The following is a 24382-nucleotide window of genomic DNA, read 5'->3' on the forward strand; positions in this document are numbered from 1 at the left end:
TTTGCTGAACATAGATTTTGGAAGGTCAATCCATACCCACAGCCTGTTTCTGTATTTCTCTAGTGGGGGAGGTCTCTGGAGACATGAATTTCCAGGACACATAGGTGAGGTCCTCTGCCTTTTCTCTAATTAAGTTCATTACTATGCCATCATGCATCTTGGAGTAAGGCATTTTCTCATTTTGAAAATCAAGTTCACATATTACCTTTGGTGGGTGCCTTTTCCTTAAACAATCTATATATAGTTTTGCTAAATTATACAAGTTTACTGTTATTTCTTTTTTATTGTTTTTATTTATAAAAAGGAAATATTGACGAAACCATAGGATAAGAGGGGTACAACTCCACATAGTTCTCACCATCAGAACTCCATATCCCATCCCCTCCCCTATAAGCTTTCCTATTCTTTATCTCTCTGGGAGTAACAAATTTTTAAGCTTAATTTACTCATTTAATTTGTTGTATACTCTCTGTGTGAATGATCCATGTATACTTGAACAATTATGTGTAATTTTACTCTTTTTTTAAGTACTTCATATTCAATTTGTTTGATCATGTCATCTTTTTTTTTTTTGCTTTTTTGTCACCAGAGTGCCCACCCCCCCTTTTTTTTATTAAACAGAGAAACTAAGAGAACAGGGGAGAAAGAGATTGAGAGAGAGATACCTGCAACCCTGCTTTACATTTGTGAAGCTTCTCTCCTATAGGTCAAAAGCAGAGGCTCCAATTGGGCCCTTATGCATAGTAATGTATGTTCTCAATGGAGTGCACCACGGACACCCCAATATTCTTTATTCTTACAGATCCTCTGTTTCACATTAATGACTGAGAGAAGTCCTGAATATTCTAGGTGTAATGATAATTTCTCCTTTCATTTCTATTTCTGATACTCTGGTGTTACCATTTAAATTGGGACCATTGTCTTTGGCATAACTAACCCTTTGTCATTATGCAGTTTTCCTCTTTATCCCAGGTAGGAGGGACTTTTTTTTTCCCTCTCAGTTGCAGTGGGCTCATAGGGTTTGTTGCTTCCTACCTCCCAGCCCTCCCCAACCAGACCAACAGTGACTTGCCCAACAGTGCAAATCTTTTATACAAAAGTGATGCTGGGGAAGAGTCTGGGCAAAGATCCAAGTCTTTCTGAGCCTGTGCTGCTGTCTTTCTCTTTATGATGCTCGCCAGACTTTTTCTGTGAGTGCCCTGTGAGGTCAACAGAGGAGAGCCTGTGTGAGTTCTTACATCTGTGGTCCTAGGACTCTACTGCCTTATTTGCCCCTACATGGTCACTGCCTATGAATTCATCAGCTCTTTTAGGTCAAGTACTCACAGTCCATCTCTGCTTGCAGTCATAGGTCTCCCTTAAGTTTATTTTTAATTGATTAGCTACTTGCCCTGCCATGTCAGATCAATGATAAACGGACAAAATATTGTAAATGTGTGAGTCTAACTTTTGGTTGCTCTAAGGGACTCTTAATAAAACTCTTCTGCTTTCTATATCCTAAGTGAAAATGGAAAGTATGGGCTAGATTTTTTAAAATGTTCTTTTCCTTCCTTATAAGAACTTTAGAATAGCAATAGCAATCTTTCTGGAACCAATATAAGGTTAACTTTATTTCTCTAAATGCTGGAATAAAACTTTTGAAAGAGACAGAAGAATGAAAGAAAATATAAGTCTAGAATATTAATCCTGGTTTAGCCTTTCTTTTTCTCTTTTACAGAAGAAAGAATGAATGGGAGGACAGGAGGACATCAAATTGTACATAAACTCCAAAATGACAGGTTTAAACTAAACAAACAAACAAAAACAAAACAAAATAAAAACCTAGGCAATATCTGGAGATGGGAAACAATTGGAAGGCATCTCTAACTACTTCTAAATGAGATGAAATGAAATTTCTTTCAAGAACTCTTTAAGGAAGAAAATCATTTAGAAAATTAATTTTGTCTCCATTCTACTCCTTCAAGTCCCACCACTTCCCTACTCAGTGAAACGAGAACCTAAACCAGCAGCCCCTTGGGGAGAGAACCCAGAGGCAAGTCACCAGTGGAAGATGGAGCACTATTCACTCCTACCATTTGCTTCTATTAAATGGAGACATACACCCTTTGGCCATGTTTGCATTACAACACACATCATCAGCTTGCTTTGACCCTGACACCATCTTAATAATAATAAATCTATGTCCTGAAATAGTTTCGTAGATTATGGCAATCAATCAAAATTCAGGGAGCCCAAGACCATTAATGTCATCAGCAGTGATGCAACGCCCCGGGAATCCATCTAAATCAGCCATTATGATGGAAGATACACCTTAAGAGGCTGAAGATAGAGGGAGTAGAGGGAAGCATAAACTGCAATTCTATTTTTATATGCCATCAAAGATAATTTTCCTGAGGAAGCTCTGTCTATTTCTGGGAGGAAATAAAACCAAGACTTGCTGTCCACTGCTGATTCCCACTTCACATTATAAAAGGGGAAGATTTTGCTGGTCCTGGGTCTGGGAGATCTGAAATGCAATCTGGAGCAATGTGCAAGCCAAGAGCTGGAGATCTGTCTTTGGAAAGTCCCCAGAAGCCAAATAAAGTTAAGGCTCTGTGCCTTAACTTTTAAAATAAAAGGCTTCAATTGATCTTACATTCCCTTTGTTGAGATTACGTTCTGAAGGAACACTGCTGAGAAGCACTTGGGATGTAGATGCATGAAGGCCCCAGACATTCCACAGTGATGGTTTATGATTAAATATTATAACTGAAGATGAGGGGCAAGAGAGAATGAAAGTGTTCCTTTCTTGGCTCTTCTACAGTTTGGTAATTCTGTTATCCATAAAATGTATTGCTTGTTGTACAGTGTAGTCTGGTAGAAAGCAAGAGTAAAATAAAAGGCAGTAAAACTGAGCTCTGGCTCTTGAGCTAGCTAGCTGTATGATTTTGGGCTAGTTATCTCTGCTTCGTGGATGTTGTTTCTTACCTGTCAAATGAATAGATTGCTCTAAATCCAAAACTTTTTTTTTCCTTTCTTTTTTCTTCACTACTCAGAGCCATTTTTCCTCCTAGAATGAGAGAGAGATGGAAACATATGACAGCACTGAAATATGCCGCAATGCACTAAAGGCCAGGTTCACCCTAGGCCATGCACATGGCAAAGCTATGCCATAGCACACTAACCGGGTGAGTTTCTTGCCAGTCCTCTGAACCCAAATTCTAACGCAGTGATCTATGGTCCAAAAGCAGATGTGGCTTTTATTTTGTTCTACTTCAGAGTGTGTGTAAGAGAGAAAGAGAGAGAGATTAAGCTAGATAATGATGCAAGCACAAGTACATTTTACATGCAAATTACTATTTTATCCTCTACTGAAAAATCAGTTACTTGAAATAGGGAATTAGAGTTCCATAAGGCAGCAATGGGTAATAAATGCTTAATATTATACTGGAACCCCACCTCCCTAGAGTCCTGTCCCACTAGGGAGCAATACCGACTGGGAGTATGGGTCAACCTGTCAATGCCCATGTTCAGCAGAGAAGCAATTACAGAAGCGGGACCTTTCACCTTTTGCATCCCATAATGATCATGGGTCCAGGCTTCCAGAGGCATAATGAACAGGAAAGCTTTCAATGGAGGGGATGGGATACAGAACTTTGGTAGTGGGAATTGTGTGGAACTAAACACCTATTATCCTATGGTGTTGTTAATATTTTTTATTTTATGCATAAATTTAAAAATTTGTTTTAAAAAGAAATGCTTGATAGGTAAGAAATGGTTCTTTTGATGGAACTTGCCCATCTCTCTACAATCCAGAAAGCTCACCTAGTATCCTACTTACCCTTAACTGTATGACTCACACACAAAAACTCCAACCTCTGGGAGCATATAGGTCACTGACAACTCTAGGCTTATGTGACCTACCTACAGTAATGTTTAGCATTTGTCAAATAAGGTGTTATATTATTATGCTAATTATCATGTTATTACTGTGTTCTTAATAATTATGTTAATATGAAATTAACATATAATGAAACTATATACAGTACACTGTATATTATAGTAATATACTGTTATGTATGGTATACAGTAATATAATACATGATATAATAATTATGTTAATAAATGATATATTATTCATTATCTGTATCATATTTTATCTGGAATGCAAATTTTCAATCTTCTCACCAAATATTTTCCTGTTAGCAGCAACAGTTCAGTAACTAACTACTGGATTCTTAGTCACAATAGAAAAACAAGAATTTAAAAATATTTTAAGGAGATTGGATGGTGGCACACTTGGTTGAGTACACACATTACTATGTGAACAGACCTGAGTTTAAGGCCCCAGTCTCCAGATGCAGGGGGGTAGCTTCACAAGCAGTGAAACAGTACAGCAGGTCTCTCTCTCTCTCTCTCTCTCTCTCTCTCTTTCTCTGCCTCACTCTCTTCCTCACCTCTCAGTTTCTCTCCATCCTATCAATTTAAAAAATCATAAATAAGAAAATAATATATCTATATATTACACTTCTTCCATTTTTAATTTTTTAATATTTATTTATTTATTTCCTTTTGTTGCCCTGGTTGTTTTATTGTTGTAGTGATTGTTGCTGTTATTGATGTCATTGTTGTTGGATAGGACAGAGAGAAATGGAGAGAGGAGGGGAAGACAGAGAGGGGGAGAAAGACACCTGCGGTCTTGCTTCACAACCTGTGAAGCGACCCCCCTGCAGTTGGGGAGCCGGGGGCTCAAATCAGGATCCTTACACAGGTCCTTGCACTTTGTGCCACTTATGCTTAACCCGCTGTGCTACCCTCCGACTCCCTACTTCTTCCATTTTAACATCCCTTCAAACATCCTAGGATGTTTCGTCATAGGCCCGGAGAAACAGGCAAGAAAGTTGAAATTGGAAACTTCTTACCAAATTCTATTACCCTTGAACGAATAGTACCATAGGACTACAGAAACCCTCATCTACCCGACTCTTTCCTGAGTAGAAGTCCACAACAAGGAACATATATAATGTTTCTGTAACTCCTTTCTCTTCAAATTCTAATGTGAAGCAGCTCCAAGACCTACCCTAAGTAGTCACTAAGCACTATTTTGTTTTAACAGTATTGACTATTGTAAAAATATTGCTTCCAAGAAATCAGCCAAGTCTAGGAGTTTCAGCAGAAGTCAGCCCAAACTCAGAATGGCAGGGCCCTGACTGTAGACAAGTTCTAAGATTCCATGGACCCACTGAAGAAAAAGTAGCAATGGTGGAGATATCTGTGGGATTGACAACTGATACTCTTAAACTTCTTTTGTTATTTTCCTGCCTGCTGTGGCAAAGCTGTCTCTACTCTGAAAATCCTATGGAACTCAGTCCCTTCTTCCTCCTCAGAGCTTGCGCTTCTGTCTGCACTGTGGATAGCTAGTAGCAAGATGCATGGAAATTTCCATCAACTAAATGCACATAAAGATAAATCATCTGCCCTTTCTTATCCTTTGCCCCCTTAACTATTGTCTCAAATGGAACTGTGACCCTTATGCCTTTTTTGATTAAAAGGAAGATTGATTCCATGGGAGGGAATGGTGACCTCGACGATGTCAAATAATTTAATATGCCAGAGGGTGTCAGGCTGTCCACTGGGTTCATTTGCAGTCACTCCTGATGTTTTCTCTGAACAATATGGCTGCTGAGTGGGACAAAGGTGGTCATCCATGCAGCAAACTGTGGAACCTTCCAATTTCATTGTTAATAAGAAAATGAAATCAGTTACTGTATCAGCAAAACCTCAGAAAAAAAAAAAAATCAAGTCATTCTATGGTCCAAGGCTCTTTTATTGTGATTGGAATCTTGTGACTAGCTACACACATCATAAAATGCAGCCTTGTAGGCCTGGGGAGTCAGGCAAGAAAGTCAAGTTTTCAGATGTCTCACCCAGTATTACTGTTTTGAAACAACAGAAATGTGGGAGTTTTAGAAAGAGTTCAGCCTCCACTTGAGGAGGAAGAAAGTCCACTTATGGAAAAGAGAAAAATGGATTTTTCTCTTGGAAACACACTGCCTGTCTCCCTTACTGAAATATCAGGTCATTGGATACAGTCCATCGTTGTCCTTCTAAGTTGCACTGTCAGCCAGCTCTTCACCTGAGCCTGGAGCCAGGCACACTTCACTGCATTGTGCAACCGGGGTCTTCACTTACTGGATGACTCTGGTTGAGTTACTGGATGAATTACTTGATTTTGGTTGCATTGCTGTAGAAATGAAATGAGATCTCACTTTTATAAAGTGCTTCTTGCTTAGAGCCAGAGGTCAATAAATAGCTGTGGTGATTAGTATCATTATTATTGTTAGGCTTGGTCCTCTGGTGCCTTAATTATCTCTAAGCCCCACCCAATCAGTGTGTTTCTGCCTCTCTGAACAGCCTTCTCTTTGTGCCCCAGTTTCAGTGCTGGGTTGTTGCCAGGATCCCCCCCTCAGAAGAAGTGAGGGAAAGGCATTCTCTTCCTTTCTCTAGGTTGTAAAGTGATAACCTCTAGGCACTTTCACATTCCTTGAAGCAGAGCTGTAATCTAACAATGGGTGCTCCCTGAACTGTGGGCACCCAGGGCCTTGGGGCTCATGGTGGAACCTAACCAGTCTGAGTTCTTTGGACCACCCAGGGAGGAAATTCCAGATCTCTGAGCCCTGCTCTGCAGGGCAAACTGGGGCACAGTAATTCTTTGTTCCTGCACAGAAAGGTGCACATACTCTTTCTTTATTATACAGCAAGCCCTCACTCTGGATAAGCAAGTGTGACTGAGTAAAAAGAAACATATCATAAGTAATTCCTCAGATATTATCCTTTCATTCAACCTCAGAGGATTTTTCTTTAAATGTCTCATCAACATAGCAAAACTATAGTAAATCAAACATTATTCAAAGGCCTGCTAAATTTCCATGCATTTGCCAGCATCCTTTGGACATGAAATTCTAGACTATCTTAATCTATCATAATTATCTATTATAATTACATAGTGGATAGTTGTCTCAGGTGTGTGTGTGTGTGTATGTATGTATGTGTGTGTGTGTGTGTGTGTGTGTGTGTGTGTGTGTGTGTGTGTTACTGACAAAAGGGTTATCACTGGGGCTCAGTACTTTTAGTATGAATGCACTAGTCACAGTATCCATTTTTTTCACCTTCCTTCCTTCCTTCCTTCGTTTCTCTCTCTCTCTTATTTATTTTTTAATTATTACTAGGTTATCACTGAGTCTTTGTGGCAGCACTATGAATCCACCACTCCTAGAGGGCATTATTTTCCTTTTCCCCACCCCTTTTTTCTTTCTTTCTCGTTCTTCCTTCCTTTCTTTCTTTCTTTATTTCTTTCCTTCTTTCTTTCTTTCTTTCTCTCTTTCTTTCTTTCTTTCCTTCTTTCTTTCTTTTTTTCATTCTGATAGGACAGAGAAATTGAGAGGGGATAGAGAGGGAAAGAGAAAGATAGACCTGTTTCAACACTCATAAAGTTTCCCCTCTGCTGGTAGGGAGCAGGGACTCAAGCCTATGTCCTTGTGCATGGTGCTATGTCTTTTTTATTTTTAAGTGTATTTTATTTGTTTTAGTTGAATGAGGAGTGGGAAGAGGCTGAGACTAGAGCACTGGTCAGCTCTGGTGTATGATGGCACTGGGGACTGACCGTGGGATTTTGAAGCCTCAGGAATAAAATACTTTTTTTGAAAATTATTATGCCATCTCTCCAGCCCCTTTTCATTTCTCTTTTATTTGATAAAACAGGATAAATTGAGGGAGGATGAAGAGGAGAGAGAAATATAGATACCTACAACACTGTTTCACCTTTCATGAAGCTTGTCCCTTCCAGGTGGAGACCAGAGTCTTGAACCTGCAACCAAGTGCTCCTCTGGCTGGCCCCCCAGAGTAATGTTTTTGTCCCCACATGTTCTACCATTACTGCTGTTAAAATCTGAATTGAGACATATCTGTGACCTTGGGAAAATTACTGCAGTTTCCATTTGAAGGAATGGGGACACAGAACTCTGATGATGGGAACAGTGTAGAATTATGCTCCTGTTACCTCATAATTTTGTAAATCAATATTAAATCACTAATGAAATTTTTGAAAAACATTAAAAACCAGGAATTTTTTCACATGTAAGCTTGAACTTGATAAATCTGGCTTTTTTAAAGAAAAAAAAAAAAAACAGAGGTTTTGGTAACACTGAAATAGCATGAGTTCATCATAGTAAGAAGAAGAGTTATGTTACATGTTTAATGGCAAATAAAGTGCTTGACATAAAAACATCCTATGTTGCTCTTTTATATTAACTTCCTGGCCCACAAAACTTCTCAAGTTTGCACAACCTGAAGTAAATGTTACTCCACTTTCATCATAATCTGTGGCATCTGAAAACTGGGGGAGTCCCCAGAATTAGCTAATTCAGGAAACCAGTTTTGGGGAGATTAAAGACAAAGGTCACCAAAATTCTGCGGCAAAAGAGGTTTCTGGACTCATTGTCCTTCTCAATCATTTTTTCTTTATATTTCAAGTTTTTTTTTTCTTATTACTTTATCTAGTTGATGGAGGAGTGACTGTGAATTTATCACTGCCCCATGGCCACACCTCAAGAAGTCCCCACCTCTTGTTCTCTCTCATGAAATAAATTTTCAAAATATTTTTAAAAGGAAGTGACCAGAAGATGCAGTCTAATTTAGTAAGGAATGTAGAGAGACTATTTTTAGTTTCAAAAGTGTTGTGAGGTAGAAGACATGGATGGAACATTGTGATGGAATTATATGAATCAGGCTCCAGTTCTCTCTGTCCATGGAATAAACAGCATCAAGCACCTCAAACAAGTGGCTTTTGGAGGTAACTTTCACACTTTCAACCTATGCAAGGTCACTTAGATTTTTTTTTTTTTAATTTTGGTGATTTGGTGGGTTCCTGAAGTCACTCCAGTCTTGTCTTGTTCAGGTCCCAGGTGGTCTCCAGTCGCTTAGATCTTAAGCATCCTACAGCAGTTTTTTTTTTTTCTTTTTTCCATCACCTCTCCAAACTGACATTTTTAGATAGAAATTTAGAGACAGATCTACGCAACCAACTGTGTTTTCATGGAAGCCCTACTGTAAAAGTCAGTGTTTGGGAACAACTCAAGTGTCCAACAACAAATGAATGATTAAATAAAGTGTGAAATGAATATAGATGTAAGCAATGGCATCTCCTTTGCTACAACCCAAATGGAATTTTATGAAATCATGTTAGGCAAAATAAGTCAGAATGAGAAGGATGAATACGGTATGATCTCACCCATAGATGGAGTTTAAGAAACAGAGCAAAGGACAATACAGAGTCAAATTTCATTGCAGCAGATTTGGGGACTAAGAAGGAGGAAGGGAGAAGAACTAGAGGGAGTTTTGGGTATGTAAGTCCATGTGGTGAAATTATGGTGGTTTGGTAGAAAAATTAGATGTATTGACCTCTATCTTGGAGAAAGGTACTCTGGTAACAACAGTCCTATAAATCAACATTCCCTCAATGAAAAGAAAGAAGGAGAGAGAGAGAGAGAGAGGGAGAATCACAGCACCAAAGTGTCCTCTAATGCAGTGGGGATTGGATCATAGCAGACTTATTTTTTGACAGACACACTCTGACATAGGAAATTTGCGTTCTTTAGTTGCAGCCCCAAGAAAATTATACGATAATAGATAAATGTAACTGTTTTAGTGAAAAGATCATGTGGACAAACGTACTGTTTTTTATTTTGTTTTGCTTTTATTTTGTATTGTTTACCAGGACACTGCTCAGCTCTGGTGGTGTGGGGGATTGTTGCTGGGACTATGGAGCCACAGGCATGAGAGTTTCTTTTAATAACCAGTATACTACCTACCCCCATGAGACTTACTGTTTTAATGTGTGATACAAATGGATTATCAGAAAGTGTGTCTGGCTAGAAAACTTGCTTGAGAAAAAAAGGATAAAATCAGAAACAGGACTCCACTGCTCACTTAATATATGTATTGCAGAGCAAGAAGAGGGGTGGGAAAAGACAAAGACTTGACCATCATGCCTCTGAACACAGGAGTTCTACCTTGGCTCATAGCTGAACTGTGAAAATAGAGTTTTGTTTGTCTTTTGCCATCACAATTCATTAAAATTTTGAGTAGAAAACATCCTTTGTCCCAGAGTCAATTAATATCTTGGCTTTTCCTCTCTAAGTTGACAAAGGTAGTTGTTGACTACTTTGCTAGAGCAATGTCAACTCAGATCCACGTCCTTTTTGATGTTCTTCTTCCAACGTGAAAATTTCTTTAAGGACTGACCTTGAGAATGATTTTAGTTTCTCTTTATATCCAACATCCAACAATTAGGGCTACAAGTAGTGTATATAACATTTTAAGACCTTATTTTCCAGAGAGACTTTGTGTTATCCCCAATAAAAAAGCTCTTTTGGAGGATTCAGTCCTCTGATGCCTTGTTGTGAACTCAGCTCCCCCACAACAGCATTATGTTACTCAAGCTGCAATTGCAAACTAGAATTGACATGAGATTGTTGCCACTTTTTTTTAGAAACTTTCATCTGCAAACATCCTCAGATTCATGAGAATCCCCTCTATTTTATGAATCTCTAGAGAAAATAAAGTTCTATAGATACCATTATCAAACTGTTCCAGCACTGAAGAACCTCTGCATCCACTTCCACTCTCTACTTTGCCTTGGTTTCCAGAAAGTTTAAGAAAGATTTGCCATAGTATTACCAGTAATAATTTCATGTGCTTTGAGATACTATTGTGACAACTTCTGAGGCCTCCTCCTCTAGTTTATGGAAAATAGTGACTAAGTAAGTGATATTTGCAGAGTTGGAGACTCCGTTATTCCCTTGAACCAGACAGAGATGTGAGAAACTAAAAAGGCACTGTGATTTTTTACCTTCCAAGATATTAAAGTCCTTTTGGGACAGGGGACGTGAAAGTCTTTTAGATAAGGTTTAATCTTAACTTGAAAATGAAAGAATTCAAAGCCAGGCATTGGCACACCTGGTTAAATGCATACATTACAGTGTATAAGGACCCAGGTTCAAGCCCCTGGTTCCCACTTGCAGGGGAAAAGCTTCATGAGTGATGAAACAATGCTGCAGGTATCTCTCTGTCTCTTTCTTTCTATCTCCCTCTAAATTTCTGTCTCTATCCAGTAATAAACAAATATTTTAAAAAGTTAATAAATCATAAGGAAAATAAAAGAATTTCAGAAGTCTTTATGTAGCCTCTGCTACATAAAGGGTATGTAACTTTCTTTTTTTTTCACAAAACAAAAAAAAATAGTTTTATGTGTATACTTTATGTACATCTACCATAATCTATATTTTAGGAGGGTAAGGATTTTTGTCTCTTTAGTTCATAGGTTATCCCAAGTGCCTACAATAATGCGTGGCATAGCAAAAGCATCCCATTGATAGTTATTAAATGGAAGATCTGGAGAAGAGAGAACTCAAGAATAGATTTGACTCTGGTAAGTTGTTAAAAGTCTGGTTCAATTTCTCTTGGACCTGGAAAAAAAGAACTACTGAAGTCTATGTTTCCTGATTAAATTGTGTAAATGAAAAAAGATCAAATGACCCCCACAAGTAACCTCTTTTCAACTAGAGATTTTATCTTTCATTATCCATTTTGTTTTCTGTTTTGGAAGTATTTTATATTCCCATTAAGCTACTTTACCCTTTACTGCAATTTCTTACTTGAAGCAATAGATTTTAATAGATAATGTAATCACATGATTTTTGAAGTTTTTGGTAAATTGAATTTTAAACTTCCATTTTTTTCTTTTGTTTCATATAACCGCTATTCCTGAATGAATGAATGAATGAATGAATGAATGAATGAATGAATGAATGAATGAATAACAAACTCAACAAGTTCTTTCAAGCTAGACTTGGTCTCACAAATCCACTGGCTACCTACATCTTATCAGACTTTGTTATTGCAAATCCTTTTGCAACCCCACAGCCTGATAGCTTGATAGTGTTTTTCTAGCCAATCTGATATTCACCTTCTTTTAATTCTAACAGTTTAGTAATATGTTGGACTTGGCACTCACATCTCTTTTAATTCTTAGCCTTCTCACCCTCCTTTGTAATTGGTTGAGGAGTTTCATTATTTAGAACTCATCCTAGGTTCACTAAACCATGATTTATATGTCTCTAATGAAGAGATGAATTTCAATAGAATAACCAAATTTTGCTTTATTACAAAAGGAAGAACTTTCAGCTGCTATTTGGACAGCAGTATATGTGAAGAACTGAGAACTGGATGGAGACAGGACCTAGTAACTAATAACATTCAGAACTCATCAAGATCGTATTTATTTATCTTCCCAGTTTTCTCAGTCTCTCCTCACCTACCTTTGTTTTCTGTATTCCTGAGACGTATAATAGTTCTCTTCTTCCTGGTTGAGGCAAAGTGTTGGTTTGGGGTCATAATGAACAATATAGGTTTGAACTCATATATGGACTTAGTATTATTATTATTTATTACTATTATCTAAATCATGGCTCCCACTTCTAATTCATATGGTGAATGTTCTTAGTTCTTAATCTAAACGAAGTAAGAAGAGGAACTTCAGTGTGTTAATCAGCTTATCTGAAAGATTATAGTTCTTGCACTCCTGAGATTCCTAGTTCAATTCCTAGTGCTACAAGTACTGAACTGGTGCTCTGACCTCTCTCTCTCTCTCTCTCTCTCTCTCTCTCTCTCTCTCTCTCTCTCTCTCTCTCCCTCTCCTCCTTTCTCTCTCCCTCTTTCTCTCTCCGACACTGGACTATATTGTTCTGTTTATTCTCCCTTTTCCTGCACCTGTTTTTCCCTGTTGCAGTTTGTTCAGGTTCTATTGCACTACTGATCCTCTCACAAAAATTTGTAATTCCCTTGATTCTTCTCTGAATGTAATACTCTTCTCAGTAATTCTTGCAAGGCATGGTTGGTAGTAGCAGATTCTTTCATTTCTGAATGTTTGAAAAGATCTTTACTCCTCTCTCATATTTGAAGGATAACTTAGCAGGATACAGTATTTGTGACCAGCAAGTCCTATCTTTTAATACTTTGAATATGCCATTCCACTCCCTCCTTGCCTCTAAGGCTTGTGATAAGAAATATGATGAATGTCTGATGGTTCTGCCTCTGTATGTGACTTTCTTCCTTCCCCTGGTAGCCTCCAATATTATTTCCTTGTCCTTGGTTTTGAATAGTTTTACTATGATGTGTCTTGGTGTGCCATTTGGGATTCAGGAATTTAGGTGTGTATTCAACTTCTTATATTTCTATGTTTTGAACATTGCTCAGCTGTGGTAAATTTATGCTATAATTGCATTGAATATGTTCTCTGTTATTTTTTCTCTCTCTTTTTCTTCATGGATCCCAATAACACTGACATTCATCTTTCTGGTGGAGTCTGCTACTCTACAAAGAAGTGCTTCATTTTCCCTAAACTTTTCCTCTCCAAGAGTTTAAAATTCAATGTGGTGTTTGTGTTTTCTTGCATTGATATTATTCAAAAGTGTCCTTCATAAAGCTCTATTTGGAGGGTTTTTTGATGTTATTGTTTCTCATTTCCCCACCCTACATTTTTTAATTCTTTGGTGAAATGATATTTGATTCTTGAATTTACTTCATAATGAGTTTTCTGAATTATATCTCTGTCATTCTTTCCAGATCTGTGTCTGTCTCATTATTTGGAGTTTATGTCATTGCTGTCTGAGTTCTCAGTAGAAATAAAATTGACTAACACCTTGACTTTAAAATTTCCATCCTTCAAAACTGTGAAAAAATTAATGTGTTATTTAAATCATCTGTTCTGTAATAGTCTGTTACAGAAGTCTGGGGCTAATAAATCTAAGTCTTGGTTTCCTCATCACCAAATAGGGTAATGATACCTTCTCAAAAGTGTTGTTATAGAGATTACATGAGAGAATAAATGAATGGAAAATGCAGGACACTGAAGAGATATTAAACAAAAGATAGCTATTGAAACAGCCTCTTTCTATTTAAAACCACACTTCTTGGAAAAAAACAATAGTAGTGACAATAGAAACAACACAAATTTATCAAGACTTTGTTATGCATAAACCATGTTCTAAAGTACTTTTCATGTATTAATTTATTTAATCCCAATTACTTTGTTCTACAGCAATCTTTATCTACCCATTTTCCCCAGCTCTCCATGGATTCACCTTCTCCCATTATTTTATTCAAAAAAGAAAAGTTCTTCCTCGCACAGGTGGCTCAAAGTGCAAAGGCTGGCATAAGGATCCTGGTTCAATCCTCCGGCTCCCCACCTGCAGGGGAGTTGCTTCACAGGCGGTGAAGCAGGTCTACAGGTATCTATCTTTCTCTCCCCCTCTCGGTCTTCCCCTCCTCTCTCCATTTCTCTTTGTCCTATCCAACAATAATGACATCAATAACAATAATTACAACAGTAAAACAACAAGGGCAACAAAAGGGAATAAATAGATAAAATAAATTTAAAAAAAAGAAAAGTTCTTCCTCTAAATTTCTGTTGAAATTTGTGCATGGAAAAATAGAAATAGACCAGCAAAATAGCTTACTTTTATAGTGTGTTGCTTTGCCATATGTGTAGCCTAGGCTGAGACTGGCCACTACCACACTGAAGGAAATTTCAGTGCTGTGGTTTATTTTCTGTCCCCCACCCCCTACCTTTTCTCTCTTTCTTTGTCTGAAAAAAGAAAAGGAAAGGAAAGGAAAGAAAAGAAAAGAAAAGAAAAGAAAAGGAAAGAAAAGAAAAGAAAAGGAAGGAAAAGAAATAGAACAACTAAAACTCTGCTTCTTTGAGCAAGGGGTATTTTCCCAATGCCATTTTTCTATCTCCTGCTCTACCTCCAGTGTCATCCTATTCAGATTTGCAGTTATATCCTGAACTTTAAAATAGTTTTCACCCATGGCTGCACTTTAAAACCAAACTCTTTCAAAGACTCCATGATCAGGTCCCACAAGGCCAAAATAATAAGTGGAGAACCTCTGGTATGGGACCAACACTTGAGAATTATCTGCAGATATTAAATATTTTCTATTTTGATTATGAGTACACAGAAAATACTGCTGGTCAGTAGAGGACACCTGAAATATATTGGCCAGATAAGACACCCCTCACTTCCTGTCCAGTGTCTTTCTTCTAATATTTATCACAGACTATCTCCTATATATTGATATTACTTCTGGTCCTCCTTAGAGTAGACTCTAATTGGGCTTAAATCCTGTGTCACGCAGTAACAGGAGCTATGATAAGTACCAGTGAAAAATAGTGAGTCACATACATAAGTAAACCAAATTTCTTTGTATAGGAAATTCATCTAATACTCAGGTTTAGAGAGTAAGGGTAAGCTACCACCAGATGCCTGAGAACATCTCAATGGGAAAGCGTGTCTCAATACATGCTCATTTCTAAGCCAGGGACCATTCTTAAATATCTTGATGGAATATTTAAAAAATAACCCATGGAGGAGATGTGAATTCTTATATATGATTATATTACCTTTCTACAACAGCCTATACCAGGATTCCCCTCATTCTGGCCTCTCAGCTGAGTTCAAAAATGACCAGTCAGATCACCCTTTTGCTGGTTGGCCTAGCACTAGTGGCTACAATATTCATGGAATTCCTACCTGGGCACTTGTGTTTGCAGGATTTCTTGAATGTTTGAGCTACATGAAGGGATGCAAAGGTAATCTCCCACACTACCACCCAAATCCTCAGAAATATGCTGGAAAGATATTATGTCCCTTGTAAAACTCAACTTACTCATTTATAATAAATGAAGAAGCTTGACTTGGTCAATCTCTGAGGTGTCTTTCCCTTAATGTGTCTCCTGATATCTTCATTTGATATCAGAACACTAGCTATTTTTTATGGGCTTAGACAACCAAGGTTTTGAGGGTTTAATGATTTTCCACATGCACATTGCCTGGTTCTCTTCTACTATAAATCTTAAAGATGACAAATAGGTCTTCCTAGAGTAAAAATGTTTTTCCTGTGTCACAGCTGTCAGTAATACTGGGGAAAAGTGAATGGTGACTTTAGCTTGGAAGAAAAGACTGTGATTCTGGTGCTATTCTTCTGTAGAGACGTTCACAGTGGAACAAGATCAAGGTCTAAATAAATAAAATTATATTTCTCTTCATTTATAAATAAGAGGTCTTTGATAGGCAGAAGTTCAAATCAATTAAAATTTTAAAAATCATCCTATATATTGACTATACTACTATTGGTCTATATAGTTTGGGGGTTTATTTATTATTTTCTTTATTTTATTTTATTTATTTTAATTGGAGAGACAGAAACAGAGACCACTGCCCAGCTCTGGTTTATAGTGGTGTTGGGGATTGAACCTGGGACTTTAGAGCCTCAAGTATGAAAATATTTTGCATAACCATTATGCTGTCTCCCCAGCCCAACATAGTTTTAACAGGCAGAAAAGTACTTACTAGTTGTTTTCTTTTCTGCTTACCAGCTGTGAGGAGCATTTGCTGTGGATGATGCTAGACCATCTTGAGAAGTTGAGATTTAATTTTCCTCTTTCAACATTCCCATAGTACTCAGTTTAATTTGAGCAGCGTGCATGTTTCATCATGTCTAAAACTAAGCTCCTGAAATGAACCTGGAAAAGACAGGAAGTTCTGGGAAACCAAACTCATATTTACGTTGGATATGCAGGGCGACTATGATCTAACTATCATGGCAGGAGGTAAATCTCTATGATGTTGTAACATTAGTTGGTGGCAGACAAGGAAGAAAAACTGAACCCTATCTTGCACTGGTTTCCAGTTGTTTCTTTTTTTAACTTTTTGAAAAATATTTATTTATTTATTTATTTATTTATTTTCCCTTTTGTTGCCCTTGTTTTTTTTTCAAAGTATTTTATTAATTTTTTTATTGGGAAATTAATGTTTTACATTCAACAGTAAATACAATAGTTTGTATATGCATAACATTCCCCAGTTTCCCATATAACAATACAAGCCCCACTAAGTCCTCTGTCATCCTTCTTAGATCTGCCCTTGTTGTTTTTTATTGTTGTAGTTATTATTATTGTTACTGATGCTGTCATTGTTAGATGGGACAGAGAGAAATGGAGATAGGAGGGGAAGACAGAGGGGGGAGAGAAAGATAGACACCTGCACATCTGCTTCACAGGATGTGAAGGAACCCCCCAGCAGGTGGGAAGCCAGGGGCTCGAACCGGAATCCTTACATCGGTCCTTGCTCTTTGTGTCATGTGCACTTAACCCACTGCACTACTGCCCGACTCCAGGTTTCCAGTTGTTTCATAGACCTGAGTTTTCTGATAATAAGTTTCACTGCTTCTTTTTAAAAATACAGTAGGGACTTAATTAGTAAATTCAGACTTGATTTTGAGGATTGCATTTTCCAGCCTTGATTACAAGTGCATCCACTTTTTAGAACAAATTGTTTAAATTACAATGGGTACAATATTTTTCTGGTCACCCAGCATTTTAGCAGCCTTTCTACCACCTCAGAACTTGCTATTCCCTCTACATCTGTCAGTAGTTAGTAAAATAATTTAAATAAATGACATGAATTTTATCACATGGCTATTGTGTCTGCCATGGTAAAGAGAGAGAAAAAGAAGCTATGTGTGTGATAACCTTAAATGACATTCATTCTTAGTAAAAGAAGCAAAATTTTAAACTAAAATTGTATTGTAAAGTTTTTCTCTATTTTCAGAGGTCAAATGTAGAGTCCATGGTAGAAAGTCCTATGCCTATGAAAAAGTTAAAAAAAAAAAAATTTCATTGTGCTTATATGTGGAAAAAAAATGCTAATGTTTTAAGTTTTTGTTTCCCTTTCTTTGTCCAAATGAAGGGTAATAAGCTGTTCTAGTGTGTTACATCTGTTAAAAAATTATTACTTCTATAGTGGAGATGTGAGGTTCCTGCTGTCTTAGGGTTCAAAAAGACAATCGATAGTTAATGTTATCATCACATTATTTGGTAATTGGGTTAACTTTGAAAAGTCCTTTTGTTATGGTTTGCTGTACAGTATCCAGTATCTCATATATAGCTGTGCTATTGGATGCCTCACATCTCCACTATAGAGCCCCTACTTCCCCCCGTCCTGGAACCCTTGGATAGGGCCCACTTTCCCGTATGCCTCGCCCAATCCATACCAAATAATATTGCATCCACCGATCACAACCTAACCAACGCAACGATTGCCACCTCAACAAGCTTCACCTCAGACTGTGTCCAGAGACTTCATGTGTGGAATGACAACCCTTCAGCTTCATTACTTGGGTGAGACCTTTCCTTTTATAGTACACTCTAATTTCATCTCAGGTGGTTCACTTTCTAACAAAGTCCCAAAGCCTAGATATACACCAGTTTCTGTGAGAGAGAGCATATGTTCATACGTATCCATAAACTACTGCAAAATATATACCTGAAAGCAGAAGTACACTAGAGTTTGCAGTGAGTACCTCCCTAACACTTCCTCTCCACTATTCCAAGCTTTGGGTCCATGATTGCTCAACAATTTGTTTGGCTTCGTATATTAACTCTCTTTTCAATCACCAGGTTCCAGATGCCACCAGGATGCTGGCCAGGCTTCCCTGGATTGAAGACCCCACCAATGTGTCCTGGAGCTCCGCTTCCCCAGAGACACACCTTACTAGGGAAAGAGAGAGGCAGACTGGGAGTATGGACCGACCAGTCAACGCCCATGTTCAGCAGGGAAGCAATTACAGAAGTCAGACCTTCTACCTTCTGCAACCCTCAATGACCCTGGGTCCATGCTCCCAGAGAGATAGAGAATGGGAAAGCTATCAGGGGAGGGGGTGGGTTATGGAGATTGGGTGGTGGGAATTGTGTGGAGTTGTACCCCTCCTACCCTATGGTTTTGTTAATTAATCCTTTCTTAAATAAAAAAAAATTATTACTTTAGCTTAAAAATACTTTTCTTTACCACCAGGTTACCATTTGAGCTCAGTGTCTGCACAAATTGACATCTCCCAGAGACCATTATTTTTTCTTTTTCTTTCTTTCTTTTTCTTTTGTTCTGTTTTTATAAAGTTTGAGAGACAAAGAAAGAGAGAGAGAAAGAAAGAAAGAGGAGAAAATCACCTGTACCACTGCTCCTCAGCTCCTGAAGAGTTTTCCCTGAAGGTGGGGATCAATTAAAGGCTTGAACTGGAGACCTTGAGCATGGTGACCTAGTTTTGGAGGTTAAACTTGTGTATTTCAGGCTTCTGACAGACATTTGCAAGAGTTTTTGAAAGGTCCTAATTCTTATAGATTTTAGTATGTGACATCTAGCTTCAGATGGATTATGAGAGAATAGAAAGAAAACTGAATATCTAGAAGATGTGTGAATTATCTATAAAAGAGAAATGGAACCATTTTTCTCCATCCATTCTCCAGGGCTAGGTACTTTGGAGGAGGGTACATGTCATCCAGACAATGCACACTGAATGCTCTCTTCTCCCTCTACTCTGTAATTAGGCTCTCTTCACAAAAGCCCTTCTCTTTCCTATACAATTACATCCCATTCCCATATTCCTTCCAGGTATGGCTCATTTCCAACATCTTTCGTCACGTTTGCTATCTATCTCCCTGCCTCATCCTACTTGGCTCTAACCCATCTTCTCTGTGGGACCCAGATAGGGAGCACCAGTGGTAAATAAAGATCCCTCTGACTGATCAGAGTTGAAGAGGCCTGGTTACTCTCTGTGTGCTCAGTAGAGTGCGGCTGGTGATGGAGGGAGGGCAGGGGAGGGAGAAAAATCAAATGGCCTTGACTTTTTAAATTGCTTCTTAATCTTGAAAACAAAATGATTAATGGAAATAAAACACAAAAACTTTACCATGCTCTGAAAGCTGATCTGGACCTGTACCTGCCTGTAGCAACAGCATGAATTGAATGGACACATCTAACCCATCCAGGAAAAAAGAAAGAAAGAAAAGAAAAATGAAAGAAAGAGACTCCCATACCATCAGCCACCCTTCCCTTGCTACCCCCAGACCAGACTTTTTGATTCACATCTGCCACCACACCCTAGTCTATGTGAATGCTATGTTTATTCTGATGCACAGTCAACAATGGTTCTTTCTCTTTTCTTTTTCAGTGCCAAAGATAACAAATTTGATTGGTGGGCTAGAGCTGGGATTAGAGGAGTCTGAATAAGTGGTAGCTTACCTTAAATGGCAGTCCCCAACCAATCAGAGGTAAGCAAGTTCCTTATGATAGTTGTGCAGTCCTTAAGTATGGCTTCCCCAGACTTCTACACATGCAAAATATCTGCATTGACTTTATTCTTCAATCAAGTTTTTCTCTGTGGTTGGAGGATATAGCATAATGGTTATGCAAAAAAACTCTCCTTACTGAGGCTTCAAGGTCCCTGGTTCAATCCTCCCTCACCCAGCACCACAACCCCCTTGCACTAACATAAGCCAAAACTGAGCATTGCTCTGGTGAGGAGAATATGTATATATGTCAAGTCTTTCTCTAAGAATTTTGTCCCTTTTTTTATTTTGCTTCTACGTAAGGCATATAAACTAAAACTTAGATTTAAGGTTTTGAAAGTCTTTAGACTTGAGCAATTTCTTAGAATATTGGGATAACTGCAACAAGGGGGTGGAGAGCCTAGTGGTTAGGCAAAGAGCCAACAAAGAAGTTTCCCAGAAACTGCTGGATCTATGCTCCACCCTGCAGGAAACACCATCTTTTTTTCTGAACTTGTCCATGATATTAGCTGCTGCTCTCCCATAGTCAAGTTTAGAAGCTTATAGGCAGAACATTGTTTTTAAGTTGGTCTCTACTGGGCTTCTTCTAGTTAACACATAAAAGCAGGAATGAATAAGCAAGAAAGGCAAAATTAGCTCTCTGGTCAGAAGCCTGCTCACACTGTTATAAAGGTGTAGACAAGTAGATCTATCATTTTAATTTTTAAAATGAAACCCTCTTTAGAAAACTGGCCAAATGGATTTGAAAGAATTGTGATTTCTCCTGCTATCAACTGGCTCTGGCAGAGTTGTGTGCTGGTAGACCCCTTTAGAGAAGGATTTGTTGTGAAATCACTCATGTGCTATCAACTCTGGTTTTAAAAGATAGTGGGGTTGGGGGTTGGGAGGAGGCTTCGGAAATAGCATGTTGGGGCTGGGTGGTGATGCACTTGGTAGAGCATACATGTTATCATACACCAGGGCCCAGCTGGTTAGGTTCAAGTCCCCCCATTTGCTAGGGAAAATCTTTATTAGCAGTGAAGCAGTTCTGTAGGTGTCTCTTTCTCTCCTTCTGTACCTACCTCTCAATTTCTCTCTCTATTAAATAAACGAAGATTAATAAAGAACTATTTTAAGAAAGGAAGTAGCATATTTGCACTGAGTAGTTTATAAATGTTGGGTTGTTTGATCATTTTAAAAAAGATCTATTATTAATTGAAAGCCTAAAAAAGATCATGTTTAGACTTTCAGTTACAGCTCTAACAACATACCACACTTAGTGTCTTAAAAGGATACCAATTTGTTATTTTATCATTTTGTAAAAATCCGACATAGGCTCTACTGGGCTAAAAAACAAGATATCAGTGGGCAGTAGTACTTCCTGGGGTTACAGGATTTTTTTTTCTTTTTTCCAGCTCTTAAAAGACCTTCACATTTCTTTGCTCATGGCCTCCACTCTCCATTTTCAATAACAATAAAGGCTTTTTGAACTCTTATCACATCATCTCTCATCAGTTGTGTGCCTTCTGTCTTCCTCTTTCTTTGAGATACTTTGGACCCATGCAACTAGTCTAGAATAAAGAACTGGGAGGGATGGTGATAATTGAAACAAGTCATAAGGAGAGGGACAACATACAGATAATCTCACTCAGAGGTGGGATTTGAGAAACAAAGCAAGGGAACATCAGAGTGAAAGATCAACATTTCTATGGATTCAAAAAAGGGACAAAGCTAAAAGGGGGCTGGAGGCTTAGCACCCTCGTAGGGATGGAGGTGGCACTTTGGCAATGGGGGTATCTGTTTTGAGGAGATATTGTGCCCCTGTGATGACAAGAGTCTTGTAAAACACCTTTTCCTCAATAAAATAAATGGGTATTAATACAAAGCAAGGCAAAAAATTCAAAATAATCTTCCCATCTCAAATTCAATTGATTTATTTTTTTTCCCACCAGGGATATTTTTGTGGTTTGGTGCCTGCACAATCAATCCACCACTCCTGGTGGCCATTTTATTTTATTTTATTTATTTTCTTTAATACAGAAGAGATAAATTGAAATAAGTCAGAAACAGAAAGATGAATATGGGATAATCTCTCAGGCAGAAGCTGGAAACGAAGATCAGAAGAGAAAACACAAATAGAACCTGAACTGGAATTGGCATATTGCACCAAAGTAAAAGACTACGGGGTGGGATTGGGTGGGGATGAGAATACAGATCCAAAAAGGATGACAGAGAACCTAGTGGGGGTTGTATTGTTATATGGAAAGATGGGAAATGTTATGCATGTACAAACTATTGTATTTAGTGTAGAGTGTAAAACATTAATTCCCCAATAAAGAGATTTAAAAAAAGAAGAGATAAACTGAGAGGGGTTAAGTGGCAAAGAGAGAGAGACATGAAGCACTTATTCATCACTCATGAAGCTTCCTTCAGGTGGGGACCTGAGGTTTGAACCCAGGTCTACTGCCTGGCCCCTGATCAGTAATCTCAACTTTGTTTGCAACCTTAATTTCCTTTCACCATGTAACCTAACATTTTTATTTTCCAGGGGGCTGGGATGTGTACATTTAAGAGGAGCCACTAGATAAAATAACTAAAATAGATTAAAAAATAACTTTTAAAAAAAACTGCCAAGAGTTATACACACTATTGACAGTAGAGGCAAAACTAGTTTTGAGTCAAGCTCTGATTTGGGAACAGAAAGAAAAAAGAAGGAGGGGATATGCTAAGTGATGTTTCTATTATAAAAGTAATACTGTTGGTTTCAAGTTACCTAAACAAGGGACAGCTAGAAAGTGAATAATTCACCTTTGTCAAACATCTCCTTTATTCCCCTTTTCATATAAATCATTTCCATGAATCACAGTTCATGAAATTACATTGCTTCACTTATGAGTGGTCTTATTGGTACCATTGGTGTCACAGAACATGCCCCTCAGTGGACCACACACAACTCCAGAAAGCCAATAGAAAGGTGTGAGCTAGTGCACATTCACACATGCACCTCACTGAAACATTCACTCCATCAAGAAGCAAATTAATCAAATAACATCACCCTAGTGCAGATGACTAGAATTAATAGGTGAAAGGTATAGGAAGTCAGGCTAAGATTAATGTCCGGGAGATTTTTTTAACAGGAAAAACAAGGAATTATCCAACCATAAAACTCGTCTCAGGAACTGTCAGACCTCTTGATGTCTTGACACCACGGGTTTATGCTACTTAGTGAATATTCTCATGCAGAAGTGCAACCACATTCATGTCTAGGAAGCACGTGCCCAGGAAGAATAAAATATAAGAAAGGGCAGGAGTTCAGTTCCCATGTGATAGGCATTTTCCACAGTTCATCCTACCCAAGAAGAATCATTTTATCTTTTCTAAAATTGTTTGGTTTTTTTTTCCTAAACTACTTGTTAATTTTGGAGAGAGATTGAGAGAAATTGAGAGGGAAGGAGAGAGAGACAGAGAGAGAGACAGAGAGAGAGAGGAGTAGCACTGCTTCTCTGCTCATGAAACTTTGCCCCCTGCAGGTGGGGACTGAGGGTTTGTGTCCTTGCACATGGTGATATGTGTGCTTGGCCACACAAACCTCAAATCTCTTAATCTTAAAGAGATATTTGAGTTCTTGTCCAGCTCTCTAAAAACAGGTGGAGAAAAAGAGTGTCAGAGTCACACAACCGCGTGACACATTCAGAGTCACACAGCTGATTTCAGCAGATTTGCATAAGACACTGGGTACAGGCTCTAACATTTAATCAGCAGGTGAAATGGCATGTGAAAATTACACTAACATCCCCTTAAATGGAAACCATGTTTGACAGCGATGGGTGAATTCTTGGAAATTCAAGCACAAGCAGCTTTTCCTCCAGTACTGGGATAGAGGCCTCTCTTCCTTGTTCATCTGAGGAGGCAAGTAAAATTTTAAAATTCTTGTCTTTACATGGAAGCCATGCCCTACATTGTGAGGTGCTTACTCTATCAGTGGCATTTAGGAATCAAAACTGAGCCAGGTTTGATAGATGTGCATTGCTACTTTACATCCATACCAGAGCTGCCACCATCCAGAGTAGAATGCCACATTACAGAGGCATTTCACTCACTGTGAGTTAGTGTTCAGAGCCCTCAGGGTGAGGGAAAAAATAATAATCCATATTCTTCAAACTCAAAGCAGGGGATTCTCAA

The sequence above is a fragment of the Erinaceus europaeus genome, chromosome 5, assembly GCF_950295315.1.
Source record: "Erinaceus europaeus chromosome 5, mEriEur2.1, whole genome shotgun sequence".
Lineage (NCBI taxonomy): Eukaryota > Metazoa > Chordata > Mammalia > Eulipotyphla > Erinaceidae > Erinaceus > Erinaceus europaeus.